This window comes from Theropithecus gelada, chromosome 8, assembly GCF_003255815.1.
Source record: "Theropithecus gelada isolate Dixy chromosome 8, Tgel_1.0, whole genome shotgun sequence".
NCBI classification, from domain to species: Eukaryota; Metazoa; Chordata; class Mammalia; order Primates; family Cercopithecidae; genus Theropithecus; species Theropithecus gelada.
In genome coordinates this window covers 104,094,304-104,119,131 of record NC_037676.1, presented here as the reverse complement: position 1 = coordinate 104,119,131, position 24,828 = coordinate 104,094,304, and the positions used below count along the sequence as shown (strand labels likewise).

At 35.9% G+C, this 24,828-nt stretch overlaps 1 protein-coding gene across 6 annotated transcripts in view; it reads left to right on the top strand.

The window, feature by feature from the left end:
* NCALD (neurocalcin delta) overlaps positions 1 to 24,828 on the top strand; it is a 446,402-nt gene that overhangs the window by 318,318 nt on the left and 103,256 nt on the right. Inside the window, exon 1 of one of the 6 annotated variants that reach the window (XM_025393538.1) lies at positions 18,650 to 19,005. The exons of the other annotated variants lie outside the window; for them this stretch is intronic. The gene's annotated coding sequence lies outside the window, so the exon portion shown is untranslated. Of the gene's footprint in view, positions 1 to 18,649; positions 19,006 to 24,828 lie in introns of those variants that run through there. 6 annotated transcript variants of the gene reach the window in all.

Sequence of the window (24,828 nt, the reverse complement as noted above, 5' to 3'; positions counted from 1 at the left end):
CCTGATGTTAAGAACTGTTATAATTTACTGACTAAGGAATTGAGTGGAAGCAGAAAAATCACATTTCTAACAGATCCATTTTTTAGAAAGCATAACTTAGGGTAAACTGGACCTTAAATAGCATATTTCTTAATTATTCTCCCTAATTATGGAGAGTAGCTCTTTCAGTCTAACTGTACCAGATACACTGCTAAATTTGAGCATTACTCCTTACAATCACCCTTGAAGGTAGTTACTAATATTGCCAACTTAAGGACAATACAATCAAGGCATAAAGGGGTTAAGTAAATTGTCCTAAAGTCACATAAATAAAAAGTCATATTTGGAGAGTCCATATTTAATTCAGAGTGTGCCTGACTTCAAAGTTTATACTCTCTCTATTATAACACAGCAAGAGTCCTTGGTGCCAACATTTTGCACAGAAACTCAACAAAATGTGTGACTTTAGACTGGAGATCAATTTTAGAATTGCTTCTCTGCTCTTGTTTGTAGGCGTTGCACTGTCAACACAGGCACCACACGGAAAGAATCTACATTTATCACTCTGCTCAGCCCTACTTCCTCATTCTTTGGAAGCAGAGAGAAATAGAATTTGTGATGATTTGTAAAAGTCAGATTTATAAATGTACAGTGGTGTCAGTCTGACAACAAAGAGAGATTCATGGTCTTGAAACAATCTTTAAAAAAAAGAGCGCAGGCCAAGTGCGGTGGCTCACACCTGTAATCCCAGCACTTTGGGAGGCTGAGGCAGGCAAATCACTTGAGGTCAGGAGTTCGAGACCAGTCTGGCCAACATGGCCAAATGACTGGTTTTAAGTAGAGCTATATTTGGCTGTCTCTTTCCCAGTCTCTCTGTTATATGGTCTGCTTCATTTGATATCACACCCAGCTGTTAGGCTCCACTAATAAACACGACGGGGTTTAGTAGAAACCCCATCTCTACTAAAAATACAAAAATTAGCTGGGTGTGGTGGTGCATGTCTGTAATCCAAGCTACAGGAGGCTGAGGCAGGAGAATCACTTGAACCCGGGGGATGAAGGTTGCAATGAGCTGAGATCATGCCACTGCACTCCAGCCTGCACAACAAACAGAGTGAGACTCTGTCTCAAAAAAGTAAATAAAAGTTTTAAAAGAGCAAAAACACAGATTCTACTATAACATTTGCACTAGTTGTACTGGATGCTGTTGATGGAAAAATAATATTTTGTAACTTTCCTTTTATATAGGAGATTAAATATAAAGAGGTGATTTGTGGACCATATTCTTACGAAACAAATCCTTAGTTTCCTGTGAGAAGCTCTCTGTCTCTGCGAAAAGACTTATTTACCTCATTCAAACTGCGAAAAGGCATGCAGGGTGAAAGAAGAGGCCATTTTTACTCCTGTAGTGATTTTGATGTCTCTTTCCTTCTTTTTCTTAGACATCAATCCATATGACTCTTCCGTGTCCAGGAAGACTTTAAAGAGTCTTTGCATGAATATTACACAACATTAATTAAAGTTTACTAATTTAATACTTGGAGAAATAAAGAGCTGTTTTCCAGTATTTCTTCTGCAATGCTTTTAGAACGCACTTCTATTTTCTTCTTTAGGGACTCCTGGAAATTTTATAACATTCCACAGCTTATTAAACATGTGATATTTCACCTGCACAAGATGTTTTTGATGGTGGATACTCTAACAGTTGGGAATAGGTTTGGCATGTAGTAGTGGTATCTTAAATAAAATGGAAATCTCTCTCTCTCTCTCTCTCTCTCTCTCTCATGTAAAAGTCCATAGAAAAGCAATGTAGTCTTGAAATGGCAGCTTTTCTCCATGAAGTCTTCAGGAACCCAAGCTTCTTCCAGCTCACAGCTCCGCCATCCATCTTTAGGGTATACAGCCCACTTCCTCATGGTCTACAGTGGTAGTCACCATACTCGTGGTCCCAAGCAGTAGAATGGTAAAAGGAATTAACATAAAAAGGGGGCAAAAGGTTTAGACAAGTCTGTTTGCCTGTTTTTTTTTAAGGAAAATTCTGGAAGCTACCACATGACATATCTATTTACATCCCATTGGCTTGTTCTTAATTATAAAGCCGCAGAGCTAGAAAGGGAATTAGGAAATGTCTTTATTCTTCACAGCTATTAACAAGCTAAAGATTCTATATCTATGGAAGAAAGAGAAAATGGATATTAGAGAACAATTAGCAACTGCTGCCACAGATGTAATAGCTGCTCCTTGAGATCTCTGAAGGGCAGCCATGTGAACATAGCATCAAAGAGAAAAACATAAATCTTATAGTAAAGTTTTAGGGAGGAGACATTTGGTTCATCATAAGGAACTTTCTAACAGAGTAGTTCCACAATTGTAAGACCTGACATTTTATAATTGAGAGCTTACCATTACTGGAAAGTATTCAAGCAGCAGGTGCTTACTACTCCTTTAGTGATAGTGTAGAGGGGATTTCTTCACTGAAAGGTAGATAGGACTGGGTGACCACTAAGGTATCTTCTAGTCTATGAGCCTGTGAAATCTGCTATTTCTTAACAGCTGTAAGATCTGTAATTATGTTCCCCTTTTATTACAGATATTGGTAATTTGAGACTTCTTTCTCTTTTCTTTCTTGATCACTCTTCTAAGGTGTTATTATTAATTTTATTAATTTGTTCAAAGTATCAACTTCTATCTTTTCATTTTTCTCTATTATACGTTTTTTTCCATTTAATTAATTTCTTCTCATTTTATTGTTTCCTTCCTTCTACTTTCTTTAGTTTTATGATGCTCTTCTTTTCCCAACTATATGAGGTAGAAATTTAAATCATGGATTATCAGCCATTTTAAAAATTAAATGCTTTTATTGATTCAGGGTCAAGGAAAATAGAATTGTGAAAGTGCTATGTAAATTATAAAGCACAATACAAGGATGCTATTTTTACCAGTATTTCAGTAACTTTGTTGTAACCCTTTATGACTGCAGGTGATGGTGATTTGGAAGATTTTTGTGTCTGCTTCTAATAGTTTGTATGTGCCTTTCAGATGTTGGTTTTGATTTCTTGAGCACCTTGGCTTTATTCTACTTTGCTATTTCTATTGGATTGTAAAACCAGATAATCCTATTAATATGGTGTTGAATTAATATCAAAATTCTTTGGCTTTTTGATCCTGGGCAAATGATTTAATTTCTCTGGTCTGTGCTTCTGCGCCTTTTCTGGTTCTCTATTTATCCTGTGGATTCAAATTACCATATGGTGTTATTTTCTTACTCTAATACAACTTTGCTCTTCCCCCTTTTCCTTTGTGCCGTTGTTGAATATTTTACAATTCTATATGTTACAACTCCAATATATAATTTTTTATATATATAGTTTTATACAATTGCTTTTTTAATGAACCAAGAGAAGAAGAAGAAATATGCATTTATGACATCTTTTATAATTACACAATTACCTTTTCTGATGCTCTTTTTATCTGAGGTCACTTGCTTTAAGCATGAAGAACTTCCATTAGTATTTCTTGTGAAGTAGATCTACTATCAATGTATTTGGTCTGTTTTAGTTTATCTAGGAATATCTTTATTTTTGCCTTCATTTTTGAAAGATAGTTTTGCTGGATATAGGCTTCTTGGTTGACAGCTGTCTTCTTTCAGCACTTTAAATATGTAATCCCTCTGGCTTCTGGCCTCCATTGTTTTTGCTAAGGCAGTTGTTAATCTTATTAAGGTTTCCTTACATGTAATAAGCCATTTTTCTCTTGCTGCTTTCAATATTTTTTTTTGTCTTCATCATTCAGCATTTTAACTATGATATGTGTGGGTTTGGATCTATTTGTCTTTATCCTGTTTGGAGTTCATTAACTTCTTTGATGTGTACATTAATGCTTTTATTTAAATTGGGAAATGTGTGCATAGGTGCATATGTTTTATACACATATTGATGTCCCATAATTCTTTGAGGCTCTCTCTGTTCATTTTCTTCTTTTTCTTTCTGCTCTTCAGATTGCATGTTCTCTACCAACCTATTTTCAGCCTCACTCATTCTTTTCTCCACCCATTTAAATCTACTATCATTTCTCTGTAGTGAAATTTTCATTTCAGTTATTCTGCTTTTAAATTCTGGCATTTCCAGTTGGTTTTTAAATATAATTTCTATCTCTTTATTGATACTCTGTATTTGATGAGGCATTGTCATTGCAGCCTCTTTTACTTCATAAAGTATGGTTTTCTTTAGTTCTTTTAACATATTTATAGTAGCTGCTTTGAAGTCTTTTTAAAATACTACATCTAAATCATCTCATAGATAGTTTCTTTGTCTGCTTTTTTTCCCTGTGTATGAATTACATTTTCCTTTTGCTTTGCATGTCTCATGACTTTTCATTAAAAGCTGAACCTTTAAGGTAATATAGTATAGCAATTTTGGATTCTGATTCTTCTTTCTTCTCTGGAGTTTCTGTTGCTGTTTGCTTGGGGGTTTGTTGTTGTTGTTTTTAATGACTTGATTAAACTATTTTAGTGAGGTCTATTTTCCCTACACTGCAAAGCCTTTACTATTTATTTTCAGAGGGCACAGGCTTGGGCATACTCACATCACCCTGAAATGACTGGTTTTGGTAGAGCTATATTTGGCTGTCTCTTTCCCAGTCTCTCTGTTATATGGTCTGCTTCATTTGATATCACACCCAGCTGTTAGGCTCCACTAATTTTTTGCTGATTTTTCTAGTATTTCTTAAAATGTTCTTGGGCATAAATTATTTCAGTCTTATCCAATTAAATTCATCCAGTGAAGTTTTGGCGGTTGATATTTGAGGTTTGCTCTCATCCCAGGAAGGATCTTTTTGGCTATCTCCTTTCCCCGTTCTCTTTGATAAACTAGCTGGTCTGCAGGTTAGCTTTTGCTCTCCTATAGTTATCCACCTCCTCTCAATTGTTTACCATCAAAATCTCCATGTTTTCAAGAGCACCCTTAAACTTGAACTTTTATACACTCTATTACAAATAAAGTCAGCTCCTTTGGGGAGAGCTTTAGAGCTCTCTGTTCCTATGGATGGCCTCTCCATCTGGGAAAAATTTCTGAGTAACTGCTTTAGGTACTAGGCAGTGATAGTAGTCTCTAGTCTTCTCAAACTGCCTTCCCTGACATAGAACCTCTACCCTAAAAGCAAGATGCATTGAGGGTAATATGAGCCCTGGTATTTTTGATCTGCTGGACCTAGAGTAGAGTCTCTGCCTTATGAATAGAGGATAGATAGAAGAAGGGAGTCCCCAACCTCTTGGGTGCAGTCACCAACCTTAGAGCTGGAGAAAGGCTGGTGTCCTACCTTTCCAAGGGAGATAATTATATTCCTTGACTGAGAGCTAATGGGAAAAATAGGCCACACTTATGGGTCACATCTTCTCAAGAGAGGAGCTTTTACCAGACTGAGCTGAGGGTTAAGGAAGGACTGGATCTTAATTCAAGTGCTCGAGATCCTAAGTGTTCTTTCAGAGTTTTAGTATATTTTCTTGAATAAATGTTTCTTCATTGTCTATATGCCCTTAGAATGATTATTAGGGACTTTGTATATATATGATTTTAAAAAGTATTTTCACAAGTTATACTTAAGTCATTGGGGAACAGGTCCATGGAGCTTTTCAAAGTGCCACTTCAAAAGTAGAACCTCGGTTTTAGCATAAACACATATGTGCATTTTCATTAAATAGTGCTGCATGTAAATTTTGATATATTTTTGTCATTCCGTTCAAAATGTTTCTAGGTTGCAGTATACAGGCGTGTCTCAGAGATATTGCAAGTTTGATTCCTGGCCACTGCAATAAAGTGAATATTGCAATAAAATGAGTCACACACATTTTTTTGGTTTCTCAATGCATATAAAAGTTATGTTTATACTATACAGTAATCTATTAAGTGTGAAATGGCATTATGTTTTAAAAGTATATTTTATTATAATTACTTATATATAATTACTTATATATTAATTTATTAATTATATTATATAATAATTAATTATACTAATTACATTATGTAATAGTTAATTATATTATATTAATCACATATAATAGTTAATTATATTAATTATATATTAATATAATAATATAATGGTTATATTATAACCATTATATAAAATATAATGGATATAATTATTATATTAATCATATTAGTTATATATTATATAATAATTATATCCATTATATTTTATATAATGGTTATAAATATTATGTATTTAGAAAATTCATTTTTATAGATTATTGTAATATAAAATATTATTTCTAAAAGTGCAAATTTTTAGAAAATAATTTTTCTAAAAACGCTAATAATGCATTTTCACAGATTACTATAATATAAAAAATTATTTTCTAAAAATTACTAAGGAACAAGTTCTAATCTTTTTGCTAGTGGAGTGTCTTGCCCCAGTGTTGATGGCCACTGACTGATCAGGCTGGTGATTGCTGAAGGTTGGGGTGGCTATGGCAATTTCTTAAAATAAGACAACAGTGAAGTTTTACCATATCGGTTAACTCTTCTTTCATCATGGATTTCACTGTAGCATGCAGTGCTGTTTGATGGCATTTACCCATAGTAGAAAATTGGAGTCAATCCTCTCAAACCTTACTGCTGCTTTGTCAGTATACTTTATGTAATATTCTGAATCTTTTATTGTCATTCAACAACATTCACAGCATCTTCACCAGAAGTAGATTCCATCTCAAGAAACCACTTTCATCTGCAATTACCTCCTCCACTGAAGTCTTCAACACCTACAGGAAGTCATCCATGAGGGTTAGACTCAACTTCTCCCAAACTCCTGTTAGTGTTGATATTTTGGCCTCCTCCCATGAATCATGAATGTTCTTAATGTCATCTAGAGTAATTAATCTTATCCAGGAGTTTTCAATTTACTTTGCCCAGATCCACCAGAGGAATCACTATCTATATACTTTAAGAGCTATGGTCTTATGAAATATACTTTTTAAATAATAAGACTTGAAAGTTGAAATTACTTCTTGATCTGTGGGCTGCAGAATGGATATTGTGTTACCAGGCATGAAACCAACATTAATCTCCTTGTATATCTCCGTTAGAGCTCTTGAGTGACCAGGTGCATTGTCAATTACCAGTAATATTTTGAAAGGGATCTTTTTTTCTGAGCAGTAGTTCTCAACAATGGGCTTAACATAGTCAGTAACCCATGCTGTAAACAGATGTACTGTGATCCAGGCTTTGTTGTTCCGTTTATGGAGCATAGGCAGAGTAGATTTAGCATAATTCTTAAGAGCCCTACAATTTTTTGAAATGGTAAATGAGCACTGACTTCAAGTTAAACTTACCTCTTGCATTAGCCCCTAACAAAAGAGTCAACCTGTTTTTTAAATCTTTGAAGCCAGCCATTGACTTCTCTCTAACTATGAAAGTTCTAGATGGCAACTTCTTCCAGTCGAAGGTGATTTCATCCACATTGAAAATCTGTTTTTAAGTGTAGTCACCTTCATCAATGATCTTAGCTAGATCTTCTGCATAACTTGCTGCAGCTTCTCCATCAGCACATGCTGCTTCATCTTGCGCTTTTATGTTATTGAGATGGCTTCTTTCCTTAAACTTCATGAACCTTTGCTAGCCTCACAGTTTTATTCTGCATTTTCTTCATCTCTCTCAGCCTTTATAGAATTAAAGAGAGTTAGGGACTGGCTTAAGAACAGACTTTGGCTTAAGAAAATGTTGTGGTTGATTTGATCTTCTCTCCAGGCTACTAAAACTTTCTACATATGAACATAAAGCTGCTTTGCTTTTTTTTTTTTTAATCATTCATATCTTCACTGTAGTAGCATTTTAAATTTCCTTCAAGATCTTTTTCTTTGCAGTAGAGTTGGCTGTTTGGCACAAGAGGCTTAGTTTTCAGCCTATCTTGGCTTTCAACATGCTTTTCTCACTAAGTCTAATCATTTCTAGATTTTAGTTTAAAGTGAGAGACAGGCAACTCTTCCTTTCACTTGAACACTTAGAGGTCATTGTAGGATTATTAATTGGCCTAATTTAACATTGCTGTATCTCGGGGACTAGGCAAGCTCAAGGGGAGGGAGAGAGATGAAGGAAGGCCAATCAATGGAGCAAGCAGTCAGAACACACACATCCGTCAATTAAGTTTTTCATCTTTTATGGGCATGATTTGTGGTGCCCCAAAACAATTACAAAAGTAATGTCAAAGATTACTGATTACTGATCACCATAACAGATGAAAAAATGTTTAAAAACATTGCAAGAATTACCCAATGTTATACAGAGATACGATTTGAGCTCATACTGTTGGAAAAACAGCACTGCTAGCCTTGCTTGATGCAGGTTTGCCACAAACCTTCAGTTTGTAAAGATCACAGTATGTGTGAAGCACAGTAAAGCAAAGCACAATAAGATGAAGTGTGCCTGTAAATCATACCGCCATGGCTTTAACCCATGGACGACTGAGAAATGCATTGTTTAATTTCCATTCAGGGATTTTCTATTTGTCTTTCCAATATTGATTCCTAGCTTTAATCCACTGTTTACAAAGAGTATTCTCTGTGATTTCAGTCATTTATAATGTGTCAAGACCTTACTTGTGGCCCAGCATGTAGCCAATTTTGGCGAATACGTTTGAAAAAAAGGTGTGTATTTTGCAATTGTTGAGATCACCAGTTTTCAAATATTGACTAATATATTAACTGGATTAAATTGGTTAATTTTATAATTTAAATCTATATTTCTACTTTTATCTACTGGTTGTGTAAGTTACTGAGAAAGATGTTTTAAATTAAGACTATGATTGTGATATTTAAAATTTATCTTGATGCTATTAAATGTGTGCATATTTGGAAAGGTAAATTATGAAGTATTTATATCCTTAGTAGTATTTCTTGCTTATATTTCTATAAAGTACTATTTCTATAAAGTACTCTTTCTTTCTCTTTCTTTCTTTCTTTTCCTTCTTTCTTTCTTTCTTTCTTTTTTCTCTTTCCTCCTTCCTTCCTTCCTCTTTCCATTCCCTTTCTCCTTTCCTTTCCTTTCTTTCCTTCATCCTTTCTCTTTCCTTCTTTCTTTTCTTTCCTTCCTCCTCTGCCCTCCCCTCCTCTCCCCTTGTCTCCCCCTCCTGTCCCCACCTCTCCTCTCCTCCACAACCATAGCTCACTGCTGCCTCAACTTCCTGGGTTCAAGTGATCCTCTTGCCTCAGCCTCTAGTAGCTATAAAGTATTATGTATTGACAGTAATATTGCTATACCAGCTTTGTCTTGGTAGAGTTTGTATGATATATATGTATTTATCTTTTTACTTCTAGCCTTTCTGTACTCTTGATTTCAAAGTGTGTCTCTTGTATACAGCAAAGAATTATAATATACCTGTTAATACAGTATGATGTTTATTTTCTTTTAATTGCAATATTTGATCAGTTTATGTATTATGGTAATTATTGATATGTTTGAGATTACATCTTTAATCTTACCATTTCTATTATCTTATTATTTATTGTTCTTTTTTCCTCTTTTCTTCTTTTTGGGAATCAAGTAATTTTTAGAATTATTTTTTCTGCTCTATTAGCTTATTAGCTATATGTTCTTTAGTTTGTTTTTTTGTTTTTTTTTTTTTAAGTAGTTACTGTAAGGATTACATTGTACCTAATAAGGGACTATTTGTACTTATACAAGAATTGTAGAGTCTTAGGACACTTTAATTCTATTCATCTCTTTTACTTTTGTGCTAATATTCTATATTTGAAATCTACATTTATTTTATATCCCACACAACATTCTAATTTTATAAAATTAGTATTTCTTTAGTGTTATCTATATATTTTCCCTTTTTATATGTCTATGTTTCCATCTGGAATCATTTTTCTTATGCCTAAACAACTCTTGAGAAATTTGGTATACTTCTGTTGGAATTAATTCTCTCTGTTTTTCACTGAAAACATCTTATCTCACCTTCATTTAAAAAATTCTAATTAAACTTTTATCTTGAAATAAATGTAGATTCACATACAGTTGTAAGAATAATACAGAGCGAACCCATATGCCTTTTACCCATTTTCTTCCAAAGGTAACATCTTGCAAAACTGCAGTACAAAATTACGATCAGGATATTGATACCGATACAGTCAAGATACAGAAGGTGTCCGGCACACAAGGATCCTACTTGCTGCCCTTTACAGCCAGGGCACTTTCCTGGCTTCCCTACCTGCTCCTTAACCCCTTGCAACTACTCATCTATTTTTTATTTCAATAATTTTGTCATATCAAGAATGTTATGGAAGTGGATTTATACAGTGTGTGAACTTTTGAGACTTGTTTTTCTGCTCTGTAAAATTCTCTGGATATTCATGCTGGCTTTTGTATACATAAGAAGTTCAATTTTAGTACTAAGTAGTATTCCATCATATGGATATAGTACAGTTCGTTTACTCATTTCCCAACCCAAAGCCTCTGGATGGTTCCCAGTTCTTGGCTGTCATAAAGCTAGCTGCTATAAACAAGCAGGTTCAGGTTTTTGTGTTAGCCTGTCTTCATTTCTCTGGAATGTCCAAGTGCAATTGCTGAGTTGCATGATAGTAACTTGTTAAATTTTTCAAAGGAACTGTCCAGTTGTTTTTCATAGTAGCTTTATCAGTTAAGTTTCTCTGCCTCCTTGCTGGCATTCAGGAGTGTCACTATTTTTTATTTTAGCTGTTCTGATCTCATTATGGTTTTAACTTGAATTTCCCTAATGGTTAATGATGTTGAAAAACCTTTTTGGACTTTTCATCTGTGTATATTCTTTGATAAAATGTCTCTTCATGTCTTTTGTCCATCCTTTAGTTGGATTGTGTGTTTTACTGTTGAGTTTTGAGAGTTCTTTATATATCCTAGATATGAGTCCTTTGTCAGATATTTGATTTGCAAATATTTCCCCTCCAGCCTGTAGCTTGTCTTTTCGTCTTCTTAACAGGTCCTTGTGTATACTATCAATTACTTGTTTTATAGATTATGATTTTGGTGTTGTTCCAGCACCATATGTTGAAAAAAATATTCTTCTTCCATTGAATTGCCTTTGTAGATTTGTCAAAAATCCATTGGTCATATTTAGGTGGTGAGCTATTGGGTTCTCCATTCTGTTCCATTGATGTACATGTCTGTCCCCATGCCAATATCCCACAGTCTTGATAGTCGTAGCTATATAATATGTTCAAAAATCAGCTAGAGTGATGTCTTCCATTTTATTCCTTTTTTTCAAAATTATTTAAGCTATTTTAGATCCTTTCTTTTTCAATATAAATTTCAGAATAATTATGTCTATATCTGTAACAAATCTTGCTGAGATTTTGATTAGAATTGTGTTAATTCTGTAAATCAGTTAGAGGTTAGTTGATATCTTTGGTATGTTGAATCTTTCAATCTATAAACATGGCATCTGTCTCCATTTATTTGAACTTTTGATTTCTTCCATTGGCATTTTGTAGTTTTCAGAATGTAAGTTCTGTACCTGTTTTGTTAGATTTATACTTATTTCATCTGGTTTGGAGCAATTATAAATGGCACTGTATTTTAAAATTCAGTCTCTCCATGTTTATTACTGGTGTAGAGAAATACAATTGGTTTTCAGGTTTATCTTGTATCCTGTGATCTTTTCAAACTCATCTATTAGTTACTGGAAGTTTTGTTTGTTTGTTTTGCAGATTCCTTGGGGTTTCCTATAAGACAGTCATTTCATCCACAAATGAAACAGTTTTATTTCTTCCTTTCCAACCTGTATGCCTTTAATTTCTTTTCCTCACCTTATTGAAATGGCTAGAACTTTTGGCGTGTTGTTGAATCAGTGGTGAGAGTGCATATCCTTACCTGGTTCCTAATCTTAAGAAGAAAACACTTACTCTTTCACTATTAAGTATAAAATTAGTTGTAGACTTTGGGTAGATACTTTTTATCAAGATAAGGACATTCCTCTCATTCTCATTTTTCTGTGAGTTTTTATCATGAATGGGTATTGAATTTCTTCTAGGACTTTGAAGATATAAATATTAGGGGTTTTTTTAATAGTCCTATGGGTCTCAGAAGCCTTATTTCTTACTTTATTTAATTTATTTTTTGCAGTCTGTAGTCTTCCTGGGAACAGAAGACACTCCACATTCTTACTTTTTTTTTTTTTTTTTTGAGACAATGTTGCTCTGTGGCCAGGCTGGAGTGCAGTGGCATGATCTCGGCTCACTGCTACCTGCGCCTCTCAGGTTCAAGTGATTCTCCTGCCTCAGCCTCTGGATTAGCTGGGACTACAGGTGCACACCACCACACCCAGCTAATTTTCGTATTTTTGGTAGAGACGGGGTTTTACCATGTTGGCCAGGATGGTCTCAATCTCTTGACCTGCCTGCTTCGGCCACCCAAAGGGCTAGGATTACAGGCGTGAGCCAGCATACTTGGCCTCCACATTCATTTTTAAAGAACATTTTCTCTGTATATATAATACAAAATTTGCACTTTTTCCTTTTGTCATTTCAAAGTTTATTATTCCATTATCTTCTATATTTGACAGTTTCTGTTGAAAAGTCTTTTGTTGCTCCTTTGAAGTCAATGTGGTGTTTTATCTTGCTGTTTTTAAACTTTTTGGCATTGTCTTCAGTTTTTAGCAGGTTGATCATGAGGTTTCTAGCTGTGATTTTATTTGTAGTTATTTATCCTTTTGGGGGTATATACAACTTTTTAAATCTGTTGTTTTGTGTTGTAAACCCCAAACATTTGAGACAGGTCTCAGTTAATTCAGAAAGTTTATTTTGCCAAGTCACGCATGCCCATGACACAGCCTCAGGAAGTCCTGATGACACGTGCCTAAGGATATCAGGGCACAGCTTAATTTTATACATTTTAGGGAGACATGAGACATCAATCAATATATGTAAGAAGTACATTGGTTCCATCCAGAAAGGCGGGGACAACTCGAAGTAGGGAGGGGCTTCCAGGTCACAGGTGGGGGAGAGACAAATGGTCGCATTCTTTTGAGTTTCTGATAAGCCTTTCCAAAGGGGCAGTCAGAAAATGCATCTATCTCAGTGAGCAAAGGGATGGCTTTGAATAGAATGGGAGACAGGTTTGGCCTGAGCAGTTTCTAGCTTGAATTTTCCTTTTAGCTTTGTGATTTTGGGGGCCCAAGGTATTTTCCTTTCACAGTGTCTTTTTGTAAGTTTTGAAAATTTCTTTATTCTCTTCAAATATTGCTTATTCTTTATGTTCCTTTTCTCTCGTCTTTCAAATTCACATTAGCCTTTCATCATATTCCAATGTCTCTTACATTTTTCTGTATTTTCTATTCTTCTTATCTTGCTTCAGTCTAGATATTGTCTGTTGATCTGTCTCTTTCATTAGTTTTTTCTTTGTATGTATGTTCTTTACTCTTAAACCCATCTATTGTACTTTTACTTTCCATTGTATTTTTTAGTTATTTAATTTTAATATTTTCCTTTTTTATAAATTTCATTTTTGTGTGAGAATTCTCCAGTTTGCCATCTTTTTCCTTGAAAATACAAATTAGAGTTATTTTAAAGTCCCTCTCTGATGACTACAGAAAATGAATAACTTATGAGGCTACCTATATTGCCTATTTTCTCCTCAGAGATTTTGGTCAGTTAGACCTATTTCCTGGCATGCTTAGTGATTTTGGATTGAATTGAAAATGGCGTATGAAAAATTTTAGGGGTTCTGGAAAATGTCATCTTCCTTTAAAGAGGGTTGATTTTTTTGGAAGGTAGTCAGAAAGGGGGCAAATTATCTTGATCCAGTTAGGGAGTGTAATGATTCTAAGGTGGATCCTGGCTTTTGTGAGGGCTCCTCTATTTCCTGTTTTTCACTTCTTCTAGGACTTAACCTTTCAGTTTTGAGATGTGAAAACTTAGGTTTACCAGGTTCCAACTCCTTGGAGGATCTGAACTCTAATTTTGGTTTCCCTGGCACTACACGACTGCCAAACTCTGCCATTCTGTTTTAGCCTCTTTGCTGCATTTCATACTTCACTTCTTGTCCTCTTGTCTCATGCCATTTAGGAATTGGGAAATGCTTCAAGGGGAAAACAGTACAGATTGTTGGAATATCTTTTCTGTGATTCCATTTTTCTCTCTCTCTCTCCAATCTCAGTCCCTCCAGTCTTGAATATTTTTAAATATTTGTACTCCAATTTTTATCTCTTCAGCTTCTGAGAATGCTAAAAGCCCCACACCACTTAAGAATCATCCAACAATTTCAGAAGAAAAGCAGTGGGAAATGCAGAGTCTATATCTCAGTGCTTCACTAAATGTTTGTGTCTTCCCCAAATTCCTGTGTTGAAACCCTAACCCACAAAGTGATGATATTAGAAGGTGGGCCCTTTTGGGAGGTTATCAGATCATAAGGGTAGTGCCCTCGTAAATGGGATAAATTTCCTTATAAAAGAGGCCCTAAATAGCTATCTTGATCCTGTGTGCCCATCCTACCATGTGAAGACTCAGCTTGAAGGTGCCATTCAGGAACCAGGAGATGGGCTCTCACCAGAGACCACATCTGTAGGAGCCTTGATCTTGGACTTCCCAGCCTCCAGAACTGTGAGACATACATTTCTGTTGTTTATAAGCTACCTAGTTGATGGTATTTTGTTATAGCAGTCCAAATGGAATAAGACACTCAATATATTTTCCTTTTATCTGAGACCCTGGCACTCAAAATTTTTGCTGCCTCTGCCACTCTTTGATGTCTTCCAGCCATAAAAAAACAATCTAGCTATTGTTGTTATTTCAGTGAGAGTACTGAACACGTGCTACTTCATCATAGTGGGAAACAGATGACCCAAATCACCCAAACCTGTGCATTCTAAACATTGCTTCAGCAAAGACTATAATCTAGGCATAGTTTTATTCAGGACATTTTCTCTAGTTTACTTTGCCCATTTTCCTTGATTCAAATTTTTCTGACTAGATTCTTTTCTTGCCATAGAACTCCTTAAGCCAAAGATAGATTAAGATCTTTCAAGTTCCAAGATGAAGAAAAGATAAGTTGGCCTTCTCCCTTTCACAAAAAATTTAAAAATAAAAACAAACCTACATTGTAAAATAAACATGAGAAATAATTCAATTTTTTCTAAAAACATATCAAATGTAAATTATTTCCAAAATTTTACAGAGCTAAGCTTCTTGAGTATAAATCCTGGCTCTGCTATGTAGTAGGTAAGCAAATTACTTAATCTCTGTCTTCAGTTTCTTCAGTTTCTTCAATAGTGCCTGCCTCATAGGGTTATTATAGTAAATGATTTAATAAATGTATAATACTTAGAAAAATATTCCACATGTAGTAAGCACTCAATTAATGTCAGTTAGTGTAAAAGATTTTCCAACATCAACAGCAAGAACCATTAAATACGTTCACATATAACTTACATGTACTCATAATAAATATTTATGATTTAGTAGGGTTAAGTTTGATTTACTTGGAGCCATGCAGTTTTAGAAAAGTTTATGATAACTCAATATTTTTGTTCTTTCTTTTTTGTTCTTTGCCTTCTTTTGAGATTGGGGGTTGGAGAGAGGCTCTCTTCCCTATTAGTAGGAAGAAAAAGGAACCATTTCTTTCTACTCTTCAACATTTATTTCCCCATAGTTGAGTCATTCAACATGGATTGAGGACTCACTGTGTTCTGGGCTGTGTGCTAACTGTAGTGTTGTACAGATGAATAAGATTTCATCCTTTCCCTGAAGATCTTTGTAGGCTTATCAGAGTCAGACAGATAAACAAGAAATGACATACACACTTGAGCCATCTACCCTGTGGCAAGGTGTCAGAATTTTATAATATATTAACTTTATTATCCTCCAAACAACCTTAAGATGTAGGCACTGCAGCTTAGAGGACTTAAGTAACTTGCTCAAGGTCCAATCATAAAAAAGAAGAAATTTGAACCCGGTAGCTCTAAACAGTAGGTCCAGGCCTGCCCACTAACGTTAAGACAGAGGAGACAGCAACATCCCTACCTACAAACATTGACAAAAGACTGGTTAGAATTGCATGACCCAAACCACCTGTTAGTTCAGGTGTGTGAGCCCAGGTCAGACTGCTTATTTAGTGGCATTTACCAGTTATTTCTGGCAAAGTGGTCAAACTAATAATAGCCAGCCTTGACATTCTTACAAAGAGTGAAAAATACGATGCAGAACTATTTTTGAATGGGTATTTTTAAATTTGGTGAATCATTTTCACCTTTAAAAAAACGACTTGTCAATTAGAAAATAAAATGGCACATATTCTCTTCAGTGTAGTGAGCTGTGATTGGAGAAAGCTCTCATGTATTTCCTATGATACGTTCAAATACATTTGGGTTAATTAACCAAATTGGTAGAAATCTGAGCTCCAAAGAGATCATCATCATGCCTTCAACCTCACAGAAGACTGGTAGCTTCCTTCACTCTAAGAGGAAACTCTAAACCTAGGTAGTTTGCAAAGGAAAATGAGTAGGTAGGCAAATTACTTCATCTCTCTCTTCAGTTTCTGGTTAAAGCCTGTTGTAGAAAAAGGACTACGTGCACCCACTTTTCATTTTGAAGGTCAGTTCACTGGATTTTTCTTTTTTTCAAGATGAAGTATCACTCTGTCGCCCAGGCTGGAGTGCAGTGGCATGATCGTGGCTCACTGCAGCCTCCACCTCCCAGGTTCAAGCAATCCTCCTGCCTCAGCCTCCTGAGTAGCTGGGACTACAGGCCTGTGCCACCACGCCTGGCTAATTTTTTGTATTTTTAGTAGACACAGGGTTTCACCATGTTAGCCAGGATGATCTCAATCTCCTGACCTTGTGATCCACCAGCCTCAGCCTCCCAAAGTGCTGGGATTACAGGCATGAACCACCATGCCCAGCCAGTTCACTGAATATATTAAATAGTGATGAGCTGAAGCCCAAGGCAGCATAAAGTATACTTAGTCTTAAAATGCTAGACCAGTCAAAATAAAAGTGTTGTTTTTTTGCTAATTTTCAAATTAATCCGTTTAAAGTCCTGATTTTGAGGCATTTTTTTTTTCTAGAACTGAGAACTTCTTATTTCAGAAGACATCACCTCTTAGCAGAATGTGGCACTGCAGTTTTTCTCTCTTAAATGCTAAAGCTGCATAAAGAGGAGGAAGAGTTGATTAGGCAGCCATGGATTAGAGCCAGAGAGATGGTAAATTAAGCAGCTCAGAGAACATGGGTCCCAGGAAAGCTAGAAGGGTATGTTTTTCTGCCTCTTCCCATTTACTCATTACTATGATGTGCATTTCTGAACATAAAAGCAGAACAATAATTGGAACCAATTGTTAGTTTATGAATTGTGGCTGTTGGTGAAATCTGCTAGTGAGGCTTTAGGTAGACATTGAATTCCATTGTCCTCATTCAAACAGGTAAATTCCCAACTGTCATTAGTCTGAAATTAAAGGAAGAAAGTTCTTTATAGTTTGATTTCAGTTTTGCAGTGCTACAGCTAATCACATCAGGAAAATAACTTTTTAAATAAACGTTTATCTTTTCTCCTAGTTGGGGTTGGGACAGAAATAAAGGAAGATGAAAAAGAGGATGGAATAGGACGGTTCTATGACCAAGCGGCTTGAACATTAGTCTTATTATTAAAGAAGCAATTTCTGATTCTACTAAAGAAATTTCATTCTTTTACAGTGACACAAATGTAATCTGCCTGGCTGCCTTAGGTTCCATTTATATTTTGTAGCACCCCAGAGCTACTCTTATTTGTTTAGTTATTTATTTTTTTTTTTAAGAAACAGAATAGAAGTCCTTATAAGCCTAGCATGTAAAGGTCCTTACAGTTTTGAGGGCAGTCTCCTCTTCCCTGCCTTTTAACTCCTTGTCCTTTGTTTGGGCATGCATTTTCTGAATGTCTTTTTCAGAGTACCTTCCTGTGAGTTTCATTGATTTTGTTTAATTGGCTTCCCATTAATTAAGAAGGAGAATTAACTGGGAAATAGGCACGCGTGCAGAGTTAAAAGTAAGCCAGGGCGGTCCTAAGGGAAAGAAAGCTAATGTTAGAAAACATGTGAGATAACCCTTTTATTCTGTGACTCTGTGCTTTCATTACCTGGCCCCTGTTGACTCAATGTTGAGTCCCAGCAAAGGGGTATGGATGAGAGGACTCAAGAGTGGAGGATTTGGCACCCATATGGCCCCAAAGCAAAATTTTCAGCTTACTCACACGGTTATTTTAAAGTAATACTGTTTTGAAACTCATTTGGTCATCATTTTTGCCTATCCATTTTACAGTACAGGAATCCTGAATTTATGTTATCTGATGTCTACATCCTGCTTGGTATCAGGATCATTAGACGGTCTCATCTGTCTCTGAGCCATCACCCACTGTTTTTTATTTTTCTTTCCATCGCACGCATGGGCTCAGTATATCTATGTAGATTCTGATATAGTTTTTAAAATACATTTTCTTCCAGCCCCTCCCCCTGAGCTTCTATTTTTATAATATTTGCTTGCACATAAGTTTAATTGGCTAAGAAAACTACTCCAGAATTTTTCAGTTTCTTTCCTTTTGTTATAGAGAAAGAGAGAGAGACATGCTTCATGCTGGTGATAGTGAAACAAATGAGAACTTCAGGGTGGCATGTATTTTCCTGCAAGTAACTGTAGAGAAAAGACACCAAAGCCTTGCAGCGGAAAGTTGTAAGCATGCTGGAGTCACAACTTCGGGGGTTGAGGTTGTCGGGGAGCTGTCCGTGATGGTTCTATGGTGTGTGTGTACACACATACTCTCTCTGTCTCACACACACACACACACTACAGTGACAGATGACCTATTGAAATAATTTCAGAGCCGGTCTGTGGTTGCTACGACAACCAATGATCTCTTGGCTTTCATCTGGCCATGTGACAGGGACTTTGACGTCAGCTAGAGGCAGAGTCTGTGGCTGAGTCCACACAGTCAAAGGCTTGTGAGAATCTGGTGGATGCTGGACCTTGCTGCTGTTGCTACTGCTGTTTCCAGGGGCTGCAGAGCATGGACAATTAAATCTTGCACTTCTTCTGAGTGAGGTAATTAGTTTGCTTTATATGCAATAGTTAGATGTTTTTATAGCTCATTGTGGTTTTCCCCTCTCTCTTACCTCCTACAAGTTTGTATTCATGAGCAATTATTGTTGTACCAAGGGGAAAATGTGAAGCAGCTTCTAGTTGTGAATTTCAGGCAGGTTCTCTGGAATTTGGTTAAATTTGGATTAATGTTCTGTGAAGTAGGTTAAAATATAATCGCCTTGCAAGCTCAACACTTGCTAACATAACATTATGTAGACGTACGGATTTTGCAGCTTGAGCCAAATATTCTCTCTTGGATTCCAGGAATCCTCCCTTCAGTATTGTTTTGGGTTTAAAAACTCCAGCATAGCCTTGCAATGTGTTTCTAACTTTTCTTTTTACAATTGCTACTCAATTCTGAATCAGCCTAAAATAGTTTGGAATTGGTTTCTATCTTGTTTGCAGCTTTCATATTTAGCAACAATAGGAACCACGGGAAATAACATAACTGAAATAAAAGTTGGGATTTTGCTTATAAATAAGACCTTTGGTATTCTGAAAGTACCAGGAAAAATTGTCAACAGCTTCCTGTTTAGAGAGAAATGATCGGGAATATGCCAAGGAAGTTGGGGTGGAACCTTTTACATGTGTGCATGCAATTGCTTTTTGGTTGTTAGAGCAAAGTGCATATTTCCAGTATCCTCCCCTGAAAATTCAGCTGTGGAGAGAATGGCATGAGATGGGCTTTGCTAAGGAGTCATGTAAGCTGTTGTTACTTTTTAAAATCATCATAATTACCTAAAGAAGAAAACAATAGCCCTCAAACTAAATGTGTCATTGATACACGTTCTACTTTAACTCAAACACAGATGGAAGTAATCACTCACAATTTGCTCTGGATCTTAAATGAATAATTTGATAACTGTGATTAATAAGAATTTTATCTTTATTCCTATAATACTATATACTACAAATTGTTTTCTTCGTATTGTAGTTTCTTTCCTTCCCAAGTTTAGTAATTTCAGATTTTCTTTCATGACATACAGGTTGAATTGTTTTGGAGCTTGTAATTTAAAGAATATCTGTAACACTGAAGTTAGCCGAAGTCTAGATTTATAACCAGGTGTCTAAATCTTACAAGTTTAACAGAAAAAGGGGCAAATTTTAGAGCACTACATGTAATACAGCTAGTATTTTAAGTAGTAGAAAAAACTGGTTGAACTGTATATATGAATACTGTATATTTACAGTGTGTGAATTATACCCTAATTTAGTGCAAGAATATATTGTTTTAATTTTTATGTTCTTTATTAGTTTCAGAATTCTAATAGCATTTATTTTACTCTTGGAGGTGAACATTTTGAACAGAATTTAGCTACAGTAATAAGTGAATAACTGTGGGTATATCAATAATTTCTGAATAGCTTTCAATGAGTGAATAATCATTTAACTTGCTGGCATTTGACATGTCTATTTTTGGTCAGAGTCTCCGTGGAGGATTTTCCAAAAGTCTAATGTGCTTTCATTCCAGGCACATCTACAGAGACATAATCTCATCATTTAATTGATCTCAAAATTATAATAACCCAGAGGCCATGTTCTTAACACCCCTAGAAAAATGATAATTTATATGTAACATTTCAGTTGAGCACGGATAAGACCAGTAGCACTGTCATTTAACAGCACTATCTTCAATGAGGTACACTTTGACGTTTACTTCTTTTACTTGAAATGTGGAATTATCATTATAGTTTTTCCAGGTAGCACAGATTTTCTTGGTGCTGTCTCTATGATGTTTTAAATTAAAGTCTTATAATAATTGTATTCAATGCCCTTTCAAAATAGACTGCATTTTAGCAGTATGAAATATAAGAGAATAATTCAGTGTTGATGGCAAAATCTCAATGATGAAGTTTATCACTAAACGAAAACAACCTATGCCGTGAAAGCAGAGATGCTCTAGAATCTACAGGTCTTTTCCTATGGGAAAATAAGAGAAAAAAAGACTCTCATCAGAATCATTTATTTACAGCATTGAGACTATGTTGATTTCAAGGTCATGTTTGTTGCAGCTTCAAAAGATGCTGGCAAGGAACGAGTTACTCTAGAAACCTGGCTGTCGCATTATTAAATATTTTGTGTATAGTTTCGGGCATTTTTAACCTTTTTGGTGCCATGGACCTCTTTGGCAGCCTGGTGAAGCCTATATACTTTTCTCAGAATTATGCTTTTACATGCATAAAATAAAGTATGCAAGGTTACAAATCAAACCACTTTCATTCATTGAAAAATGTCAACTGAAGTTTACAAAATTGTGATACATGTTTTGTTAGTAACACATTATTAAATAATACAAACTAACAGCAGTTATAATAACTACCATAATTTTGAAGTAGTGGTGAGCATAAAAGATATTTCAGGATATCTACAACAACTGTAAAATGAGGTGAAAATATCTGTGATTTCTCTTGGCAACAATATCACGGGTGCTGTGGTTTGTGGCCTACATTTTAATTGAAGGAAATACTAAATTTCAGTTTGAGGTTAGTGAAACTGAAGATGTAATTTTTTCCCAACCAACTTCCCCAGGCCCTCTTAAATTTTATCCACCCCCGAGTCAATTGATATGTACATTAGTGATGCCAAAAGGTGATAGAACAGCACTGGACAAAACCCATCCCCCCATTTCCACATTCAGGTCCACTGCATCGGATTTATTCTTTGAGTGTGTGAATTTTGCAATGTTCTCTAAATTCTGCATGAAAAGGAGTAATATGTTTGTATAGCTACCAAACTGTAACTTTCTTTTATTTTCTTCCTTGAGATCCATTAACAGTCTTATGTTCCCTGGATTGGGAAACCCTTGCCTGGTTAGACAGGGGTTAAGAGGAAAACTCATAGTGTTAGTACAAGTTATGCGAGTTAAAACCATGGGCCACGGTAGTAAGACTATAACTATTTACAAAAGAGCCTTTATCCACTCAGAGAAGATAAGCAAGTAGTACTTCGATGAAGAATGCTGGATGTTATATGAGATTGTAGCTGAAGAAATACTCTAGAAGGTACTTCATGTGCTCATAACATTTGAAGCAAGCGTTAAAGAATGTATGTGGCTTTCCAGCTTAATGTAAAGCACATACATGTGTGAATTGATCAATTGTCATGTTAATTCCAGATACTTAAGAGAGAGCCCTGAAGGTTTATCTGACAGAGATCTCTAGGATGAGGCATGTTTGAAATTAAGCCGAAGTGGAGACACTTCCCAAGTATCTGAATGCAGAACCTTATTGGCCTTATTGGATATTTAAGACCGATACAAGGGGTGTTAATAGTATTGTGTAGCATGACTTATGTAAGTAATTGTCTCATTCTACGTGTTTCTTTAAATGTGCAGAAAATAGTGCCTGATCTTCCTCTCCAAACCAACAGCATATCTTTGCAGTTGGTCAGCTACCGTCACAGCTCCTACGTTCAGAACATCCAGAGTCATCCTTTCTATGACATCAGCACCCACTGTCTCTGCGTAAGAGAATGGGAGCTATGACATTTTGCACAAGCTGTTGTTTAAACTCAATCCAAATCCCTCGCATTTGAAATGGAAGTTTAGCAATTTGTCTTTGTGTGTTCTCAAAGGAATTACGAAAGAGATGTTCTCAAACGTTTCTTATTCTTTGGATTAGAAAAGAACACTTGTCTTGGGAGCTTTTAGTCTCTGTAGCAACTTGATAAAGAAACTTGGAAAAAATTTAACATCTCTGACTCCAGGCTGTACTGTTTGCTTCTCAATGCCAGGTGTTTGAAACTTTTCAAAAAGGAATGTGCCATTATTTTTCACAAAATCCACGTGTATTTAACTGGTGCTTCATGATGGAAATCTCACTAGAAATAGCATTCCAAAATGTAGTATTTTTTATTGTTTCCAGAAGTGATACCATAAAAGTTAATGCTCACTAAGATTTTGATATAAAAATTATATGATATTGAAATTCACTGCAGCCAAACTAAAAACAGTCTGCCCTTTTTATCTCAGTGGTGAACTTCAGGGGGTTTGTTGCATGTATTTTCATAAGTGCCTTTAAATAAAGACACAGCATCCCTTTAAAATTTAGTAACCAGAATATTCTCAGGTCACAATGCAGTTTTATATTTGATTTGTAGGAAAGAAATCTCCAACCTGAAAGACATTCCAACTGTTGCCTGTGTTGATGGGAGGATTCTTCACATTTTCTGAATTTCTCCCAGTGACTGCAGGAAGACCAAAGGTTGCACATTGCTTTTATGCAAGGATGAATTTTTTTAAAAGATGATTCTGGATTTTGTTTGCTTTAATGAATTTAAGCCCTATCTATTAGAGATAAATGTCAAGAAAACTGCTGTGTTCTTTGGCTCTGGTGACTCCCACAGACTTTGATATGATTCATGTAACTCAAACCATGATCAGCTTTGTGACAACCATATTTACAATAGCGTTGGAGATCAAAAATAGCATCTCACAAGAGTTTCCCCATCCTATACCTTCCTACGTCTTACCGTGGATCATGTGCAGCACAGTCACTCAACTGGCAAACATTTGTTAACTGACTACTGCATTCACAGTATTATAGTAGGCATATGAGGTCCTCCCTGATGGAATCCTCAAGGGAGATATGCCACTGGTGTGGAGAACCCAAGTGCCTTTATGGAACCTGGCTTTTGTTTGCTTGAGCTTTTATTTGACCATTCAGTCTTTCATGCATTCAGCAAATTTTGAGCACATACTAGGTGTCAGGCATTGAGCTAGACCCCAGAGTTGCTATGAGGTACAAGACAGGGCAGGTCCCTTCCATCACAGAACATGCAGTCTAACTATATAGAGAACTTGCCCAGAGACCTATATGTACCATTAACTGGTTCTTTTTCCCACAGCCACACTGGCCACTGCAGTCCAAAAGAGAATTTTAAAAGGAAACGGTACAAAACAGAACATCAAAACAAAACAGACAAACAACCTGGGAACCATTAGGTTTTACACCAGAGTGAAACCCCAGAAGAGACATTCTGCAGCTGGTGAGCAGCCGGCCTCATTTGTGAGCAATCTGTTCCCATCCATGTCAGGGATTCCAGGTCGGTGTGCTCAGTCCTATTCCCAGTTGGCCAGAGGCTATTTGTCCTGTAGTTCAGAAGACAAATGAGACTGGTAGCAACTGACCTAGAGAATATCTTCTTTTATGCAAATACCCTGTTTCATGCAAATAATGAAAACAATTGCATTTTATGAAAAGTCTTTAAATTAGTGATATTTCCAAAAGTATCTCTACCATCTTCCCTGTACTAACCCAGTCAGGACAGGGTCACTGCTGTAATAAACAGCCCCCAGTCTTAATGGTGTAATCCAACATTGTTCATTTTTCAGTCACCCAGAAAGTAGGATTGGGAGAAGGGCTCTGCTCCACACAGTCCTCCAGGGACTCAGGCTCCTTCTATCTAGTTAAACTGATCAGGGGCCTGTTTCTACCACTTGCTAGTGATACTCTGGGCAAGTTACTTAAGTCACAGTTTTCTTATGTGAATAATATTAGGGCCTCCCTCTTGGATTTTTGAGTCAACTTACTTGGCATAGAAACTGACAGGTATTAGGTACTCAATCATGTGAACTGTTGTTATTAATCTTCTACTTCTGGTAGTGCTGCCACCACCATCCCCCAAGGAGGCAAGAAGAATCTGTCAGAATTGGAAGAGTATTATAATATTAACTAACATTTAGGAAGCTAGATAGTCTTCAAAGTTATTTTCAAAGTAACTATTTTTTTAACAACATTCCAATTTTATAAATAAGAAAATTGAGGCACTGAGAGCTTAAATTGT